Source organism: Vulpes vulpes, chromosome 12 (genome assembly GCF_048418805.1).
Source record: "Vulpes vulpes isolate BD-2025 chromosome 12, VulVul3, whole genome shotgun sequence".
NCBI classification, from domain to species: Eukaryota; Metazoa; Chordata; class Mammalia; order Carnivora; family Canidae; genus Vulpes; species Vulpes vulpes.
Genome location: NC_132791.1, coordinates 90,983,143 through 91,002,829, shown reverse-complemented (window position 1 = coordinate 91,002,829; position 19,687 = coordinate 90,983,143). Strand labels below are relative to the sequence as shown.

The following is a 19,687-nucleotide window of genomic DNA, read 5'->3' as shown; positions in this document are numbered from 1 at the left end:
CCCGTTGCATGCACGTTCTCAAGATAAACAGAGGTTAGTCCCCCAGGGAAAGGACTGGACAGCAGCACTTGTTGCCCGTAGTTTGTTTTAAATCCACCCCCCTCCACCCCGGCAGCTGGGGTGACCGTCTGGGAAGCATAACTGGCGTGACACAAAGGGAAAACAAGCTTCTCGTATGTTTAGGACTGGAGGTAGTTCTGCAACTTGGGGCCAGGAGCCCACTGATGTTAGGCTCCCACTGTCCTGTAGACTCTAAAAAGTAACTAGGAAAAAGAGAGAGGGGGTAGGAAGAGAGAGGGGCAAGGAACTGCACTCTAGCATCTCTCTGCTTAGCGATGCTTCGAAGCTGCATTAGCCACGAAGTAACGACTGGTTGTGAAAATTGCAGGCCGCAGGCTCATTTGCAGGCTTCAGCTGAGTCTCTGCCATCTACTGCGACTCTGCATGGAGAAGGAGGAATTGGGAGAGGCACGTAAGTGATGGGGAGCCAACCCCCCAATCCTCATAGGGTCTCGATGGCACAAACATTCCTTTAATCTGCTTTATGCGGAACTAGCTGAGCAGCATCAGTGGGCTCTCAGGAGACTATCTTTGGGGGGGCCAGACACCTCTTTTTCCCAGAGCTTCCTTCTTTGTTTCTTTGGTTAGGAGTTTGTTATGACACAGGAAAGCTCTGTGTGTGTGTGTGCATGTGTGTGTGTTTGGAGGTGGAGGGGTGTCTGGGGGAGGGGGTGTCTTTGTGCCGTGAGTCCTGATGGACAGTATCTGGTGACACGGGGTGTTGTGTGACAGAGGCAGGCTGTGGGGAGAGAGCAATTAGGAAGGAGAGTTGCAGAAGGGCTCGATGGCAAGAGCCCCTTTGGCCTGTGGTATTGCCCATACTTACTGCATTAGAGCCGTGCCCCCCCCCCAATTCAGGCCCAAAGTCAGAGAAGGGAGGTCTGGGATCCCTGCCTAACAGAGTGGCTCACCTCCTTCTTCTCTCTCTTTCTCTCTCTCTTTCTCCTATTTCTCATCATTCCAGAGTCAGAGGGCAGGCTCCTGGCTGCATGAGGTCATCCTCTTTCCTGACTCCAATGTCATAGTGTATGTTTGCTCCATGCATTCAGAGTAGATTCTACTAAATGGAGACGAGGGGGATTTGGAAAAATCTCTCACATAAAATCTGGCTCTCCAGCCTGCTGTTTTGCTGCAAAATCCCATTTTGCGTGTCAGAAACTGGAAAATGCTTCATTATTTCTTCTTCTAATCCCTCAGGAACAGATGCTAGTCTAATACCAGGAAATGGGTGCCTTGGGTTGACAGGAGGAAAATAAATCATCTGCGCAGAAAGATAAAAAATAAATAAATAAATAAAACAACCAGAATACAATTAGAATCTTTTTAAGCATTATCCTTGTTACAAGGATACAAGGGATTATTGAATCAATGGGTTTTTCAGTGGATTGTTTTTAGAGGAATTGGCATTAAGCAAGTTAATCTAAACCTCTTTTAACTGCCTCGAATCTGGCATTTCTTTGCTCTGCGTGTGGGGGTGAGTTGTAACTTTTAGTCACTTACTTTTAAAAATATGAGCAGGGGCATCTGGGAGGCTCATTCAGTTAAGACTCTGACTCTTGATTTCAGCTCAGGACCTGAACCTGTGGTCCTGGGATGAAGCCCCCCCCAATAGGGCTCCCTGCCCAGCTGGGAGTCTGCTTCTTTCCCTCCCCCTCTGCCCCTCCCTGTCTCCCTGTTTGTCCATGCTCTCTCTCTTTCTCTGAAATAAATAAGTAAATCTTAAAAGAAAAATAAGCAGATAACCCTAAATCACCAGATATTTGGAAAAATCTCTAACATAAAGATTGCTACAAAAGCAAATAAACCAATCCACTCATCTTTTCGAGGGAAGCTGTAAAAGCCACAAGTTAGTCCACAGCCAGTCAGCTCTGATTGGGGTTTGGGGAGAGGATGCCAGGGAATGGTAAAATGTGGTGCAGAATGAGGGCCCAAGGATTTACTGATATATCATTGACGTCTAAGACTGTGTCATTTAACATGTACTAAGTGTCATTTTGATACACACTACAAGAGGATCATTGCACTAGCGTCAGCTAGTGCCTCCATCACGTCAGATAATTACCATTTCTTTTTTGGTGAGAACATTCCAGATCTATTCTCATAGCAATTTTCAAGCATATAATTCAGTATCATTAACTGTAATCACCCTGCTTTTCATTAGCTCTCCAGAACTTACCTATCTCATAACTGGAAATTTTTACCCTTTGTCCAACATCACCCTATTTTCTATACCCCCAACCCCTGGCAACCACCATTCTTTGTTTTTAAGAATTTGGCTTGTTTAGATTCCACATATGAATGAGATCATATAGTAGTCATCTTTCCCTGTCTGACTCAGCATAATGCCCTCAAATTCCATCCATGTTGTTGCAAATGGCAGGATTTCCTTCTTTCTCGTGGCTGAGCAGTACTCATACACACCCACACATACACGTGCATATATACATGTGTGTATATCTATATATACACTTATATATATTTATATATATAACATTTTTAAAAGATCTTATTTATTTGAGAGAGGGAAAGAGGGGGAAGAGGAAGAGAGAGAGGGAAAATCTCAAGCAGACTCCCCGCTGAGCACAGAGCCCTAGGCAGGGCTCAATCCCAGGACCCTGAGACCATGATCTGAGCTGAAATCAAGAGTCAGACACTTAACTGACTGAATCACCCTGGGTCCCCTATATAACATCTTTTTCATCCATTTATCCATCGATGGACCTTAAGTTATCTCCATATTTTAACTATTGTCAATAATACTGCAATGAACGTGGGAATGCAGATATTTCTTTGAGATCCTGTTTTCATTTCCTTTGAATATATACCTACAAGTGGGATTGGTGAATCATTTGGTAGTTTTATTTTTAATTTTTTGAAGCACCTCCATGCTATTCTCCACAGTGGCTGCACCAGTTTGCATTCCCACCAATAGTGCACAAGGATTCCCTTTTTTCCATATCCTCACCGACACCTATCATTGCTTGTCTTTTTGATAATACTCATTCTAACAGGTGTGAGATGATATCTAACAGTGGCTTGGATTTGCAATTCCCTGATGATTAGTGATATAGAGCACTTTTTTTGTAGCTGTTGACCATTTGCATACTTCTTTGGAAAAATGTATATTCTGTTCCTCTGTCCATTTTTTTAAAAAAAATTTTTAAAGAACATTTTTTTTAAGATTTTATTTATTTATTCATGACAGACACAGAGACAGAGCAAGAGAGAGGCAGAGACATAGGCAGAGGGAGAAGCCCGTTCCATGCAGGGAGCCCAACGTGGGACTCGATCCCGGGTCTCCAGGATCAGGCCCTGGGCTTAAGGTGGCCTTAAACCCCTGAGCCACTCGGGCAACCCCTAAATTTTTTTTTAAAGAGAGTGTGTGAGTAGGGCTGGGTGAGATGCAGATGGGGAGGGAGCAAGATCATCTTAAGCAGACTCCACACTCAGGGCAGACCCTGAGATCATGACCCTGAGATCTCACAACCCTGAGATCATGATCTGAGCCGAAATCAGGAGTCAGACACTTAACCGACTGAGCCATCCAGGTGCCCCTTGATTTGGATAGTTCAAAATTTCCTTTTCCTGCCTAATTGCTCTGGCTAAGACTTCCAGTTCTTTGTTGGAGAGGAGTGATGAGAGTGGGCACCCTTACTTGTTACTGATCTTCCGGAGGAAGCTTTCAATCTTTTACCATTGGGTGTGACATTAGCTGTGGGCTTATCATATGTGGCCATTATTATGTTACCTTCCATATATACCCAATTTGCAGAGTATTTTTATCATGAAAGGATGTGGTGTTTTTTTCAGATTTACTGAGGTGATCATATAATTCTTATCCTTCATTTTGTCAATATGATGTATCACATACGTTGAACCATCCTTATAACCCAGGGGCAAATCCTACTTGATTATGATGTATGATCCTTTTCATGTGCTGCTAATTTGGTTTGCTAACATTTTGTTGAGAATTTTTGCATTTATATTCACCATTTATAGACACCAGTCTGAGGTTATCTGGTAGTATCTCTGTTTGGTTCTGGTATTCGAGGTAATGCTGGCTTCATAAAATGGGCTTGGGAGCGTTCCCTCCTCTTCAATTGTTGCAACAGTTTGAGAAGGATTTGCATTTATGTTTTAAATGTTTGATAAAATTCACCAGTGAAACTGCCTGGTCTCGGACTTTTCTTTGTTGGGAGGTTGATTTCTGATTCAGTCCTCTTACTCATTATTGGTTTCTTTTGATTTTTCCATTTCTTTGTGATTCAATCTTGGTAAATTGTATGTTTCTTGGAATGTATCCATTTTTTATAGATTATCCAATTTGTTAGCATATAATTGTCCATAGTAGTCTCCTATGATCTTTTGTATTTCTGTAGTATCAGTGGTAATATTTTCTCTTTCATTTCTAATTTTATTTACTTGAGTGTGCTCTCCTTTTTTCTGTCTTGTTAAAGATTTCTCAATTTGTTCACCTTTTGGAAAAGCCAGTTCTTAGTTTTGTTGGTCTTTTCTATTGTTCTTCTGACCTCTATTTCATTTATTTCTGCTCTGGTCTTTGTTATTTCTTTCCTTCTGCAAATTTTGGACTTAGTTTGGTCTTCTTCTTCTTCTTCTTCTTCTTCTTCTTCTTCTTCTTCTTCTTCTTCTTTTTCTTCTTATTCTTCTTCTGTTTCTTGAGGTGTAAATTTATTTAGGTTGTTTATTTGAAATCTTTCTTTTTTCTTAGTGTATGCATTTATCACTAGAAATGTCCCTTTATAACTACTTTTTGCAGCACACCACGTTTTGGTGTTATATTTCCATTTTTGTCTGTTTCAAGAGATTTTGTAAATTTCCCTTTTGATTTTTTCCCCTTTGACCCATTGATTCAAGATTGTGTTATTTAATTTACACATATTTGTGAATTTTCTGATTTCCTTCCTTTATTGATTTCTAGTTTCATCCCAGTGTGCTCAGAAGAGATACTTGGTATGATTTCAGTCTTCTTAAATATGCTGAGACTTGTTTTATGACCTGTAATATGGTCTGTCCTGAAGAATCTTCCATACGGATTCAAGAAGAATGTGTATTCTGCTGATGTTGAATGGAAGGTTCAGCACATACCTGTTAGATCCATTTGGTCTAAAGTGTGGTGCAAGTTCAATATTTCTTTGTTGATTTTCTCTCTGGATGATCCATCCATTGTTGAAAGCAAGATATTGGGGTTCTCATGTTACACTCTGGTTGAATTCATAGGTATCCAGGATGGTTTGAAAGTTATCCAGCTAAATTTGGGGGAGTAGATGAAACAAAGCCCCCTATTCTTCAACCATCTTGCCTCTTTCCCTATCTCTTGCAGCTTTGTGTGTCTACCCATTTGAAGAAGCGGTCATCTCCTCTAGACTTTATGGACTAATTTCAGTAAAAGAAGATTTTCATTTGTGCGCATTGGCACACTGGAGTACATTGTGACCCCAAGTCGAGTTATGCAAGGAGACAAGTGCAGAGGCATGTGGGTGACTTGTGGAGCGTGAGGGCATGATGTCACCTCTACTCAGGTCACTGGGATCCATAGCATTGAAAACTCTATGGTCCTTGGTAAGTGCTATGTGTGTGTGTGTGTGTGTGTGTGTGTGTGTGTGTGTGTGTGTTGCAGGGGTGGATGGTCCTGCAGTGGTTGGAATGGCTGTTGGGGTCCTCAGGTAGAAACCAGGGCATGCAGTGATGGTGGCCAGAGCCAGTAGTAGGGACACACTCAGTTGCAAGGGCTAGTTTCAGGTGCCCATGTAGTGGCAGGGGCTGATTACAGATACATAATGGTGAGGGCTGGTGCGGGCAGTGAAGGCCAGGCACACCTGCGAGTGCACTGGCTCCTACAAGGGCTCTGGATCTCGGCACATACCACTGTGGCTGCTGGGTCTTGCTACCCATGAACAGCAGTGAAGGCTGGTGCTGGGAGTCAGGCCGGGGACATTCGAGTGCTTGGCTGAAGGGTCTAGTTGCATGTGAACCAAGTGGTACAGGTTAAAGACAGAAGACAGAACCTGATTGGGCTCCATGAGAAGTAGTGGGGGTCCCGGCTATTGGGTCCATTCTCCCAGGATTACACAGTCTCCCCTGAGGCTAGTACATGCAACGGGGGCTCTGTCAAGGGCTCCATCAAAGCCCGCCTCCTGCTGTGGTAGGAGGAGGGAGGGGTGGACAGGGACACAGGAGGCTGCACCAGCTGGTGAAATCTGCAGGGGTCCACAGGCAGCTGTGCTGGCCACCGGTTATTTCTTCAATGGCCAGAAGCACTAGCTAGGACTGCACAGCGGGTCACTGGACCCAGTTGCTCCCACTGTGCAGCTGTTATTGGTACCCATCGCTTTTCTTCCTCGTTCCTAGCCATCTCTGTATGTCTCCGCTTGGCCACTCTGGGTAGGGTGAAATCAGAAGGAGACTGTCATGCAGTGCCCTACAAGCCTGGGGAGGCCGGTCACTCACCTTGCTCTCCCTCTTCTGGTGAGGGAAACTCATTCTAACTCCTCCTTCATGGCACACTGAGCAACACCTGCTGGGGTGGGGGTGGGGGAATGATGCAACTTAAAGGATGCTGTCTTCTTCTTCTTCTTTTTTTTTTTTTTTTTTTTTTAGGTTATTCTCAGGTTTTTTTGTCCTATCATGTTGCTAAGGTTTCTTCTTCTTTTTTTTTAATGTTAGACACAGTATTTTATTTTATTTATTTTTCTTAAGTGGTGCTAAATGGATTCCAAGCTCTCTGTTTTTGTCTGTGGATAGCTGTCTAACTGTTAATCTTTACGGGAGGCCAGAGGCGGGGTTCTCCTATGCCATTGTCTTGATGACAGTACTCCAAGGGGCATGTTTAAAACAGGACGAGTGGAGGCCCACAAGAAGAACCCTGTCCCAGGTCCAGGTGAGTGGCTCCACCAAGAGGACCTTGTGCTGTCCTCCCTCGCGGTGGGTGCCTGGGTCCATAACACTCACAGACATCGGGTATGACACAACAATGCAGAGATGCCCTGACGTTGGATATAGCCTTCGTGCATCCTCAGAGGCACAAAATAACAACAAGAACGGCTTTGTCTCTCAGCAAGAGAAACAGAGACTGCAGATGGCCATGGGGAAGATTCCCAGGAGGAAGGCCCCACGCATAGCTGGCAAGTGGGCTCCCCTGGACTGATGCCAGTAGCCCTGGGGACTAATAAATGGGTCCTAACAGGAATAGATACTTATCCTGGACTAGCTTTGCATACCCAATGCTAGATGCAAATGCTCAAAACACTATTAAAAATTTGGAACGGACAATAATGTATCAATTTGGGAGGCCAAATTACATTTCTTCAGACCAAGGGATGTACTTTACGGCCCATAATGCCCAACAGTGCCTATTATCAAATGGACAAATCAGGTTGCACATCCTCCTTAGAGTAATAGTTTAATAGAGAATTGGAACATGTACTGTATAAAATGGTGTTGGGAACAGGGGAGATGAGGGGGGTAGAGGGAGGATGCTGGTACATCTGTATAATTTTCCCTCACCAGCTCAACTTTATTTTTTCCTACCTGATGTGGTGACCCCAGGACTAGGGATGCCACTGAAGGTATCAGAACCAAGGATGATTCTTTTTTTTTTTTTAAATGAGGTTATTTATCTTTTTTTTATAAATTTATTTTTTATTGGTGTTCGATTTGCCAACATATAGAATAACAACCACTGCTCATCCCACCAAGTGCCCACCTCAGTGCCCGTCACCCAGTCACCCCCAACCCCCGCCCACCTCCCCTTCCACCACCCCTAGTTCATTTCCCAGAGTTAGAAATCTTTCATGTTCTGTCTCCCTTTCTGATATTTCCCACTCATTTTTCTCCCGAGGATGATTCTTAAGCAAGAAACTGTAACTACACTTTTTTTAAATTTTCATTTATTTATGAGAGAGAGAGAGAGGCAGAGACACAGGCAGAGAGAGAAGCAGGCCCCATGCAGGGAGCGGGATGTGGGATTCGATCCCGGGTCTCCAGGATCGCGCCCTGGGGCAAAGGCAGGCGCCAAACCGCTGCGCCACCCAGGGATCCCCTGTAACTACACTTTTAAATCTTTACACCAGAATTCCTAAGGGCCTGGTAGGGTGGATTGGGCTATCACCCCATCTGGCAGACTTGGGATTCACAGTGAATGCCTCTGTGTTGCCTAGTGGTGAGGACAGCCCTCTAGTTCTGCACCTGTGTCACCTACCCTATATGAATGGGAGGGGATGGAGGGGATGCATTTCCCAGACTAGCATTGCTGCCAGCAATCTGGACCAGTATAGTGGCTGAATTGAATGTCCCCTCCAAAGGTGCAAGTCTGGGTAAAAATATATGGCAAAGGCAGAGAAGAAGAAATTAGAGGTGAGAGCAAGGGAATGAGTAAGTGGGTTATGCAATGAGGGAAATCCGACATGATGTATTATTTCAAGAGAGGCTCAGAGCAAAAGAATAATATCTCCTAGCGCAAGTATACCAGATGCCTGGAAGAGCGAGGCTGTGTTTGCCAAGACCAGTTCTACTTTGGAACGTGGCAAGGGTGACTAGCGGCCTGCAAACCTGAGTGGCATCCCTCGGGATGACATTCTGGTCATAGGATATGATGAACTGGGCCCATGGTTAATGACTAAATGCAACTCTAAGCATGTGCTTGCGTTTTTTGGACTCCTAGTTTTTAGGCTACATCTGCTACAAAGAATATCATTGGAAAAGGAATTTCCAAGAATTGCTTCCTTCTGGGACTTTAAACTGTGTGATGTATGGCTCTCAGCAGACTGATCACTATGTAACTATAAACTTTGATGGTCAAAGACTTTAGAAAGGTCTTTGATGATAATGAACAAATATAGTGGCAGCATGTCCAGCTTGCCCCAGTGTGCCCTGCCCAAATGCATACCGTCCTTGTTCTCGTGGGTGGAGAACCAAGAGCATGAATCAGGATAAACAATGGGTCTCTGAAGGGATTAAAGCAGAGGGCATCACTCTGTCCCTCTGAGTTCCTTGGGAACATCCCCACTCTGAAACCAGGAAGGATGTGGGAGGTCTTATGGCATACCGGAACTAAATCACATCCAGGCGTGACCAGCACTCGTCTAACCCTATTACGGAGACCCTGTTTTGGGTGCAAAGCACATACCCTAAATGCACCCAGGCTTAGAAGACAATGGCAACACCATGCAAGGTGGATTAAACAACACTGGCCCACAAAAGAGAAAGGAGCCTTAGGGGAGCTAGGTGCCAAACAAGATACTCTGGGGAAGTGGGATTTGTTTTTAAATCAGGTGAAGCATCCAGAGGAAAAAGATTTATTAACTAGAATAGGCAGGTTTTAAAAAAAAGATTTTATTTATTTATTCATGAGAGACACACAGAGAGAGGCAGAGACACAGGCAGAGGGATGAGGAGGGTCTCTTTGGGGATCCCGATGTGGGACTCGATCCTGGACCCCGGGATCACGACCTGAGCCAAAGGCAGACGCTCAAGCCCTGAGCCACCCAGGCGCCCCTAAAATAGGCAGATTACAAGGAGTTCTCTCCCCGGAGGAAGGCAGAGGATGGAAGTCAGCTCACAAAGGTGACAGGGCTTTAGTGAAGTGAGTCAGGCTGACTCAGCAAGCAATGCTGGATGATGCTCGAACTCAGTGTCCAGAAAGGGCCAACACTTGGACCTAATAGGGCCTCTTGACCTTTTTAATTTAATTTTATTTTATTTCATTTTATTTTATTCTATTTTATTATTTTATTTTATTTTAATTTAATTTTATTTTATTTCCTCTTGACCATTTTAATACAAATGGAGGCTGAAGCCACCATGGAGGGGTTTAAGGATTTCTTTTCCTTCAGAAATGTTGAGTTTTCACTTTTGTCTTTTACTCAGATTCTTGGTGAATGAAGTCTAGGGTAAATTTGTGCACCTTTTTGAATGGCATCTTTGACCATTTTTGTCTTTCGTATTTTTTTAAAAATTTCTAACCCATGTTTAACTGTCATGCCTGTTCTGCACATTTTGGCGATGTTTCTATACATCTTTATGTAAAATCTTCCCTATTTCTAAATGACTGTTCTGGAAGCCAGTCATTTGGTAGTTTGAGCATGTTTCAGGAAGATTTCATAAATGTTTAAGCATTTCAAACAATTTCAAGTGCTTTCTAAGTAGTTTTCCTTTCCAAAAATCTTTATCAAAGTGAAAATGTATCTACAAGTAAAAATGTAAGCCTCCAGACTAGTTGCTGTGTAGCAAACCACACGTTGTGTACTTAGGGGGAAAGGTACAGTAATGCTTAGTTCACAGAGCGCTGCATAATGTGAAAAGTTCTAGACAAGTACTTCTTACCTCTTTATTTTACATTCTGTCAAAACATTGAAATTAATGTAATGTTTTCCCAACAGTGTCCACCTTAAAATGCCAATTCTTTAATTTCTGTGACAACATTTTTAAAAAATATTTTATTTATTTATTCATAAGAGAGAGAGAGAGAGAGTCAGAGACACAGGCAGAGAGAGAAGCAGGTTCCCTGCAGGGAGTGTGATGTGGGACTCGATCCCAGGACCCTGGGGATCACGACCTGAGCCAAAAGCAGATGCTCAACCACTGGGCCACCCAGGTGCCCCCAATAAAGAAGTTTTTTATGTGCTCAGCATTGTGCTAGAGATACAGCCCCAAGGAGGTCACGGGATGATCCTGATTGTTAGCACAAATAGTGTAACCTGTGGTGTGTGGAAGAATGGAAGTATAAAGTGCTTTTGAAACAGAGTAGGAAGAAGTGGCCACAGGGGAGTCAGAAAAGGCTTCACACCGGAGAAAACGTGAACTGGGCCTCCGTGGATGTGCAGGAAGAAAGATGATGGGGAGAGAGGGTGGTGAGCATGGAACAAGAGCTTGTGTTTAGTGAGTTTGGGGAGCAGTAAGACATTTCCTGGTGTCTGCAGCTGGTGTTTGAAGTACGTTTGGGAAAGAGGGCAGGGAGACCATTTTTAGGACCTAGCTCTTTCCCCCACACTTCTAATAGTTTTCTCATGTTTTCTAGGATGTCCAGTGGAGAAGGGAACTTCAACCCACTTAAGAGATTCACTAGCCTCCTGAGCGGCAGCCGGGAAGAGCCCTCCACCCCAGGCCCAGCCTCTCTCCTCATCCCACAGGCCTTCCAGCCCCTGAAGGGCACTGTTGTGTTCCTAGGTGGGACCCCGGGATCCTGGCCCTCTCTCTCAGTCCTGGTAGTTGCTAAACCTGGTTTCTCAGCTCGAGCTTTGGCAGGCCTGGGAAAGGTGAGAGTGAGTCAGTCACTGGAGTTGTGTAACACAGGACGGAAGGCTTGAGTCATCACCGCTCGGGGAAGCCCCAGCGGGGTGGTATCAGTCTGACACCCCATGGCTTCTTGCACTCTGACAATGACAGCTGCCTTCTGTGAAGCACCCATAAATAATCACCTTACAAACGTCATCTCATTTTATCCTCGACGCGACAGCATGAGGTAATGGTCTTATCCTGACTTAGAAGTTGAAGCAATTGCAACTCCGATGTCCAATGCCTCATTCAGTGCCCGAACACCAGAAAATGGTACTGCCTTATGCTGGTGTCTCTCTGTGGGTGACACGTGGAAGGGCTGATCTCCCAGACATCACACTAGACTATTAAGCTGATAATTATTATTTATTAATTGATAATTCCAAAGCAGACAAACTCTGCCCCTCCTCAGATGCTCTGAAAACATGGTATCCATAGTACTTGTGGTAAAGATGAGTGAATCAAGTAGGTGGGAAATGGAAATGGGTCACCCATGGAGAGATCCCCCCTCACAAAACCTCTGTGAGGTAGTTCCTCATCCCCATTTTGCAGATAAAAAGACAGAAGCTCAGAAAGGCTAAGGAACTTACCTGGGGACACACAGCCAGGAAGTGTTAGAGTTGGAACCCTAACCCAACGCCTCACGTGCATAACCGTCCCACTGGAAGGCCAGCATGGAGGGGCACCCGAAGGGTGCAGTCGGTTAAGCATCCCAGTCTTGGTTTCTGCTCAGGTCAATGATCTCAGGGTCTGGGGATCAGTGGGGAATCTGCTTATGCTTCTCTCTCCCTCTCCCTCCTCCCTGCTGCTTGCTTGCACGTTCTCTCACTCTCTCTAAAAATCAATCTTAGAAGGCCAGTGTTGAAACTTGATTGTCCTGCTACCAGCGGCCAAGCGTGTTTTATTTGCTCTCCCACCTTCTAGCAGCCTCCACACTCCACCTTCCATCTCCTGAGCCTGGGCACCAATTCTCTTGTGTTACTCTCTGGCTGGCCTGCCCCCGACGGAGTATATCACAGAGGTTGGCCTCTGTTTTAAAAGGATCCTCTTCCTCTTATAATCAAAATTGCCAATCCCTGCTCTCACACCCCACAATCCATCCACCAGAAAATCCCCTTGTGTCTATTTTCAAAATATATCCAGAAACAGACAAGCCCCTGCCCCCGTCTCCATCACTGCCAGTTTGGTCCATCATATCACACCTGGATTCATACAATAGTCTCCTTGCTGGTCCCCCCACTTCACTTCTGCTCATGCCCCTGGACTCATGTCTTCAGTCATCCTAGCAGCATTTCAAATGCTCAGTAGCCACATGTGGCTAATGCCTTCCCTGTTGTCTATTATCATTACTGATTGATACGTTTAAAAATTAAAGTCATGGGCAGCCCCGGTGGGGCTGGTTTGGCGCTGCCTTCAGCCCAGGGTGTGATCCTGGAGACCCAGGATCGAGTCCCACGTTGGGCTCCCTGCATGGAGCCTGCTTCTCCCTCTGCCTGTGTCTCTGCCTTTCTCTTTCTCTGTGTCTGTAGTGAATAAATACATAAAAATCTTTTAAAAAATTTTTAAATCAAAGTCAGGTCATGTCTGCCCAAGCCCTCCCTTGGCTTGTTTCAAAGTAAAAGCAAAATGCTTACAATGACTTACGAGTTCCTGCAAATCTGGCCCTGGCTACCTTTCCTTGTCACTCTTTTCTCCTCATCGCCTCCCTTTCTCTCCTTCACTCATGTGGCTCCACCTTGCCATGTGCTGTTATTTGATAGTGCAGAGCATAATCCCACCTCAGGACCTTTGCATATGCTATTGTCTTTGCTGGATTGCTTTTTCTCCAGAGATGCTCAGGGCTTCCTTGTCCACCCGTGTTCTACCTTAATTGAGAAGCCCCTCTGACTGCTCAATTTATATAGTACATACTCCCCAGTGGTGCCTCACAGTCTATCCGTCTACCCTACTTTTATTTTCTCCATAGTAACTGAAGTGTTATCCGTGTATTCGTTTATGTGTATATTCAGCTCTGTGAGTGCAGGAACTCTGTGCTGGTTTCTGAAGCATCTCCAGAACAAAAATAGGACATATCTCTGACATTTTGACATATAATGAGTACATAATAAATATTTGCTGAATGACTAGTAAAGAAGCAGATAAACTAAGGTGTTGACGGTGATGCTGTACTGCTGAAATATTTGCATCTCATTTAAAGCTTACAAAGAGGCACTTTGAAGAAATGGATGATGAACTCTCAGATAATTTCTCTTGTAAGTCAGGAAAATATTTTTGGTGGAGAGGCCTCTTACATCACAGCATGTCAGAGAGATCCTTTTCTTGTCACGTGCCAGCTAAACTCAGGGTGTGAATCAGAGATGAAGCCTTAGATCTAAGAACACTGTCGGATAGGACTTTCTGTGACAATGGGGATATTTTTTACTTGCACTTTTCAACAGAGTAGCCACAAGCCACATGTAGCTGTCGAGCATTGAAATGCGGCTAGTGTGACCAAGACACTGAATTTTCAATTTTATTTTTTTAAACAACTCGGGGGCTGAGTCTAGATGACAGGAGTGAACCCTGAAGAGGAAAGCCAGGAGGCTCCCTGTGGGCTTGGCGAGAAACTCTCAGCCCCACCCATGCTGACGGTAGAGACCAGGCCAATAACATTTACCTTGAAGCTTCCACCAAGTTCTCAGAGACCTGAGACAACAGGATTCCTCAACTGGCTAGTTCTCTAATGCCCGCATCAGTTTCTGTAAGCTTGCTATACGCTTCCCAAGGGTCTCGTGATCCCATTAGATAGCATCTTCTCTCTGCTGTCAAGAATAGAAAACTGATTCACAGCATGACTCTCAGGAGCCGAGGCCTCAAAGTGATTCACTGCAGATGTAAGGCTAGACTTCGCTAGATACCAAGCCTCACCCCCTCGGCAGTCAGGTGGGTCTGTGACTCAAGCACAAACCTACTAGAAACTGGGGGTGGTAATAAGAGCCTTGATGGTGCGCTACATAGCGTTCCAAGGGGTTGACATCACAAAGTACTTGCTGGCATTTTCCTATTTCACAAATTAAGAAATTGCGATACAGAGAGGTCAGGTTTGCCGAAGATGATGCAAATTATGTAAAATAATAAATGTTGTTGTTTCAGGCTGCTACATTTTGGCGAGCTCTGTTATGCAGCAATAGCTAACTGACCTTGGAAGTTTCGGGGCTCCTTGACATCCTGGCCAATAGCAACTTTTGCCAAAGATGACACAGCAGGTAATGGCTGAGTGAGGACTCAAAGCCAGCAGTCTGATGGCCGAGCCAGTGAGCCTGCCCAGTGTGCCCTACTACATCTAACATGGCATGGTTTGGATGGATGCATATAGCCTCCACTCCCTCTCCTTTCACCCACCCTGCACAGCTTCAACCATGTCCTCATTCCCACTCCCGATTTCACTGTGTGTCATATACACAGAGCGAGTCTCTCTTCTTTCTCTACCAACAATACCTGTCCTTCTTCCTGCCAATAACTGGATGAAAGGGGAATCACAGAATATCATAATGTGCCAAGGCCATTAGCACACAAGAAAGAGTCATGGCTTTCTCAATGGGAAAATCACCAGTAGACTGGGTTGATGGGTTCTGGAGGACAGTTGGAAGCAGTGAAGTCTAAAGATGGCAACTGGATCACTAGGTAGTAGACCTTCTAAGGACTGGGACCTTGACTTTGGACTTCTAGGGACTGGGACTTTGACTCCAAGGGGAGCCAAAGGATTGGAAGAGAAGTAGGAGGCTAGAGTTCCCCCCACCCCCACCCCAGAAGTCATCCGGGTCAAGGAGCTTCAACTACATAACAAAACACCCCCAAACTTAGCAGCTTTATTATTTTGTACTATTCTGTGGGTTAACTGTATGGGTTTTGTGGGGCTTGCATGGACCAGGGTGGTCTCCCTCATATGTCTGGGGCCTTGGCTTCAACAGCTAAGGTGATAGGAGCCTTTCTCCACATGGCTTCTCATCCTCAAAGAAGCAAGCCCATGGTTCATGTCATACCAGAAGGACTCAGCAGCAAGAGAAGGTGACTGTCAATGCCCAAGGACTTTTCAAACTTCTGCTTGGATAACATGTGCTTGTGTCTCATGGGCCAAAGCAAGTCACAAGGCCAAGTCTAGATGCCAAGGATAGAGAAACAGACTCTATCTCTCGATAGGAGGGAGGAGCTTCAAAGCCACACTCCAAAGGGCCATGCCACGTCCCCAAAGGGAAGAATTTGCAGGCAGCTTGCAATCTACTATAGCTTCTGAGCTAAACTGTCATTTCCAAACACCACCCAGAATTTGGTGACAATGCTGTCATATTCTGATTTCTTTACAGTGGAATGATTTTCATCTAAAAGGGAAAAGAGAAATCAAACCTCAAATCTGAAACACAGCAACTGTGGAATGATACATAGTTCAACGTGAGAGAAGGTTTTGGTGGAAGCACAGAGGAGGCAGAAGTCTTGGACAAAATCCCAAGGAATTCCAAATCCAGTAAACTTGGACGGACCAGCCAGTAGTGTCTTCAAGAATTGCAATAGTTCAGAGGTGCCTGGGTGGCTCAGTGGGTTAAGTGTCTGACTCTTTGTTTCGGCCCAGGACATGAGCTTGTGGTCTCAGGATCAAGCCCCAGGAAGGCTCCACATTGGGCAGGGAATCTGCTTCTCTCTCTTTCTTCCCTTGGGAGTGCCCTACCCTCCCACTCCCCCTCCCTTGCTCCCCTGCTCCCCTGCACACATGCACCCTCTCTCATTCACTCTCAAATGAATAAATAAATATTTTTTTAAAAAAGGAATTGCAAAATAAATAAATAAATAAATAAATAAATAAATAAACAAATAAATAAATAAATAAATAGGAATTGCAATAGTTTAGGGGCACTTGGCTGGGGCTCTTGGTAGAGCATATGGGTCTTGATCTCTGGGTTGTGAGTTCAAGCCCACACTGGGTATAAAGATTGCTTCAATTAAAGTTAAAAAAAAAAAAAAAAGAATTGCAACAGTTTAGTCCTCCTGTTTGAAAGAGAGTGAAATCCCTGAGTAAGCCTGTTAATTGGGTTATGATGAAAGTTCCAGTTAATTTGTCTGTGAGGCCAAACTCTCCCTTTTTACTTAACTTCTCCTGACCACAGAACCCCTGTAAGGAGCAGCTCTACAGAATGTGCGACCCCTTCTCCATAGTTAATTGTGTCAGAGGCAGATGCCTGACACACAGCCTGGTCCAGATGCCGCTGAGCAACAAAGGGAGAGCAGACAAGAAACTGAACCAAGAAATACAGAAGTTTTGGCAAATAACAGTAGTATTTGAATGGCAATAGCGGAGAGCTTGGTCGGGACTACAGCAAGGAAATCTGTAGGCAAACTCAAATGATGTGAAACCAGAAACCAGAAACAAGCACAAAGTGAGAATTCACAGAGGAAAAGACACTCCACATGCAGAAATGAGGGTGTCTGGTTGTTTTGTTGTGCCCTGTCTCCCGGCCACCTCCTCTTAGCTTTAGCTTGAACTAATGATTTGATTGAACTATAATGATTTGATTCCAGATTCATAAGCTCTTCCAACTCTAGCATCTATGAGTTATTGATCTGCTGTCTCGATACCCCTGCTCCAAATTTTCAAAAGACTTTGACTGATCCAGCTCATCTTTCAAGTCAAGCCACACGCCAGCATGGTTGTTGGGAAGCCAGCCATGGCTCCTGTCAGCCACGTGAGTGAGGCAGGGTCCCTCCTCAGAGGCTCTGGCACTCAACAGACAAAGGCAGCCGTGTCTGGTATATAACCTGGTTCACAATTTTATACCCCTGTATGCATTCACCCAAACATACATTTCTGTCATAAACATTGATTGAGTGCCTCCTCTAGATCCTTCTCTAAATTTTCAAACACCCACAACCTCATGATCTACTTCAACTTTGGTTACCTGCCATGATTCTCTTCACGGAGGTAGTCTGCATGAAATGCTTCTGTTTTCCACAAGCAGAGCTAAAAGAGAAGCATTTATGCCTCCCTGAACTCTTAACTCTCTCTGACATATGTTCCCCTCTTTAAGCAGAAAGTATATTTTTGTAAACTGGCTGATTTCCTCATTCTCCAAGTCACAGTATCTTAGCCTGTGTCCCAAGCTCATATTAACAGCGAACTAGTGCCCATGTCCATATGTTGGGGTCCCGGGGCCCCTTCAGTCTCGCAGGCAAATCTTGGGGGGATGCTTGCATCTGGTTTCCCTGAAGCCTGGAAAGAGGAATCAGAGATTCCAGCTGCTGTGCTAAGTCTGTAGTCCTACTTGACGTCCTAGTTGACAAGACCTACATCAGGGTTGCTATAGTCACTTCTATGTCGACTTTCCGTTGCTCATTAGCCTGAGTAAAGAATCAGGAAAATGTCCATGTCCTAATTCCTGAAGCCCTGGAACATGCTACCTTACACAGGAAAAGGGACTCTGCATATATGGTTAAGTGAAGGAACTTCAGATGGGGAGATTATCCGGGACTACCCTACTGGCCAATGTAATCACAAAGGTCCTTCCGAGAGGGAAACAGGAGGGTCAGGGTCAGAAAAGAGATGTGAGGGTGGAGCAATGCTCTTTGAATATGGAGAAAGGGTCCAGGACCCAAGGAACACAGGTGGCCCCCAGCAGATAGAAAAGGCAAGGAAATAGATTCTCCCCTAGAGCCTTCAGAGGGAACCGACACTTTGATTTTAGCCTGTCGGGCCCATTTCAGACATCTGACCTCTCCAACTGTCGGATAATAAATTGGTGTTGTTTTATGTCTGGTGAAGAAACTTGGTGGCCAGCATAGCACATACACAGACATGCTGTCTCTGATTGTATGAGCTGAGGTCTCGGTGGCCAGCAAAGGAAAGCAAAGCTCAGGAACATACACAGAGAAGAAATTCGTTGACAGACTACAGGAAAATTCACAGAACCGATGGGAAATCTGAAGATCCAGGATTAAAACTAGACAGGGCCCAAGGGAGGTCAGGCAAGGGTGGTCACAGCCAAGGCCACACAACAGAGATGGTGAGGTAAGCGCGTTGGCCCAGGACATCATGCTGCTGCTGTGATTCGTCTCCGAATTGTCTTTGCATCCTTGTGTCACTTGCTCAGAATTCAAGCACTTGGCTGGAACTTGCTTGGGCTCTGGCTGACAGGATGGGAGCCCAATCTCTCCACTTTGGTTTCCATAGCAGGTGGCAGGGCACTGAGTCCTGCCAATGCCACAGAGAGTTTCCATAGTCAGAGGGGAGTTTGCTAAACATCTGACAAATTCCAAAATTCTAAATACAACAGCCTTCCTCAACTGCTCCCCTATTTTCAACACACCCAAAAGAGAATTCTGAAGGTGGGAACATAACTAGGTTCTAATGTCCAAGGGAGTGAGCCTAGGCAGAGGGAAGACCTAAGTGGGAGACAGCGGGGAGTGAGGTGGGCACCAACGGTGGATGGGAAAACCAGCTCACTACGAAAGTCCCTTGCGTCCTTCTGGTTGGCTCTTAATCTAGCCCCTGATGTTTCCATCAAATCCCACTGAAACCACAGTAAAGGCTCTTGCCCACATCCTGCCCACTTGTTCCACTCCCTCTGCCTCCTGACAAACCACGGTGCTTCCCTGTGTGCCCCCCACCCCATGGCATGCTCCCTTCTCTTGTAAACCCTGAGTAATAAATTATTGTTCCATTGACCATTGTCTCCTGATCTGTGGGCCTCACCATACTTGAATGATAATAAAATCGGTACTTTAGAACAGTGAATCCCATCTGTGTTGGCACTGGATGAGTAATGGTGTGTAGACATTACTTTTATCTGTAGATCTACAGACCTTAGGCCATCATAGGACAAGAAGTCTAATTAGCTCCAACACGGTTTGCCTGCAAGTGTTCCAAGTCACCGGGGCGTTTATTTCTGAGGAAGCACCAACCAGCCTTTCATGGAGAACCATAGAACCTCTACAGTGGTGCTTCTGACAGCAGGCTCCACCAATCAGCGGCATGGGCATCACCTGGGAACTTAGAAGTGCAGCCTCTGGCTCTGCCCAAGAGCTGCACCCGCCCCCCTGGTGATTCTTCCCTATTCAATAATGATCTATGAACCAGTGGTCTATTAATTTGGGAGCATGTCTCCAGTGTTCGGGGCAAGATTCTTGGGCATCTGACCACCCTCCTCTCCAACAAGGCTTGTTCTTTCTCCTGTGCTACTCTCTGAGCCCCAAATCCATGTCCTTGATCTCTGTGTCATTCCTCCCATTTCAGCTACAAGGGCTAACAGCCACACGGTACAGGATTTAGCCAGGTGGCCCCAGTATATGATCTAAGACATTCCTTCCAGGC

At 45.2% G+C, this 19,687-nt stretch overlaps 1 long non-coding RNA gene across 3 annotated transcripts; it reads left to right on the top strand.

The window, feature by feature from the left end:
• Positions 1-263: 263 nt before the first annotated feature.
• Positions 264-19,041, top strand: LOC112920552 (uncharacterized). Of its 3 annotated transcripts, none has more exons than XR_003235088.2 (4): positions 264-472; positions 5,402-5,640; positions 11,096-11,539; positions 14,485-19,041. It is a non-coding gene; the product is annotated as an uncharacterized lncRNA (long non-coding RNA). The 3 variants fall into 3 exon arrangements; XR_011995692.1 differs by having other exon boundaries at positions 11,096-14,597; positions 15,696-19,041; XR_011995691.1 differs by having other exon boundaries at positions 11,096-19,041.
• The last annotated feature ends 646 nt before the right edge of the window (positions 19,042-19,687 follow it).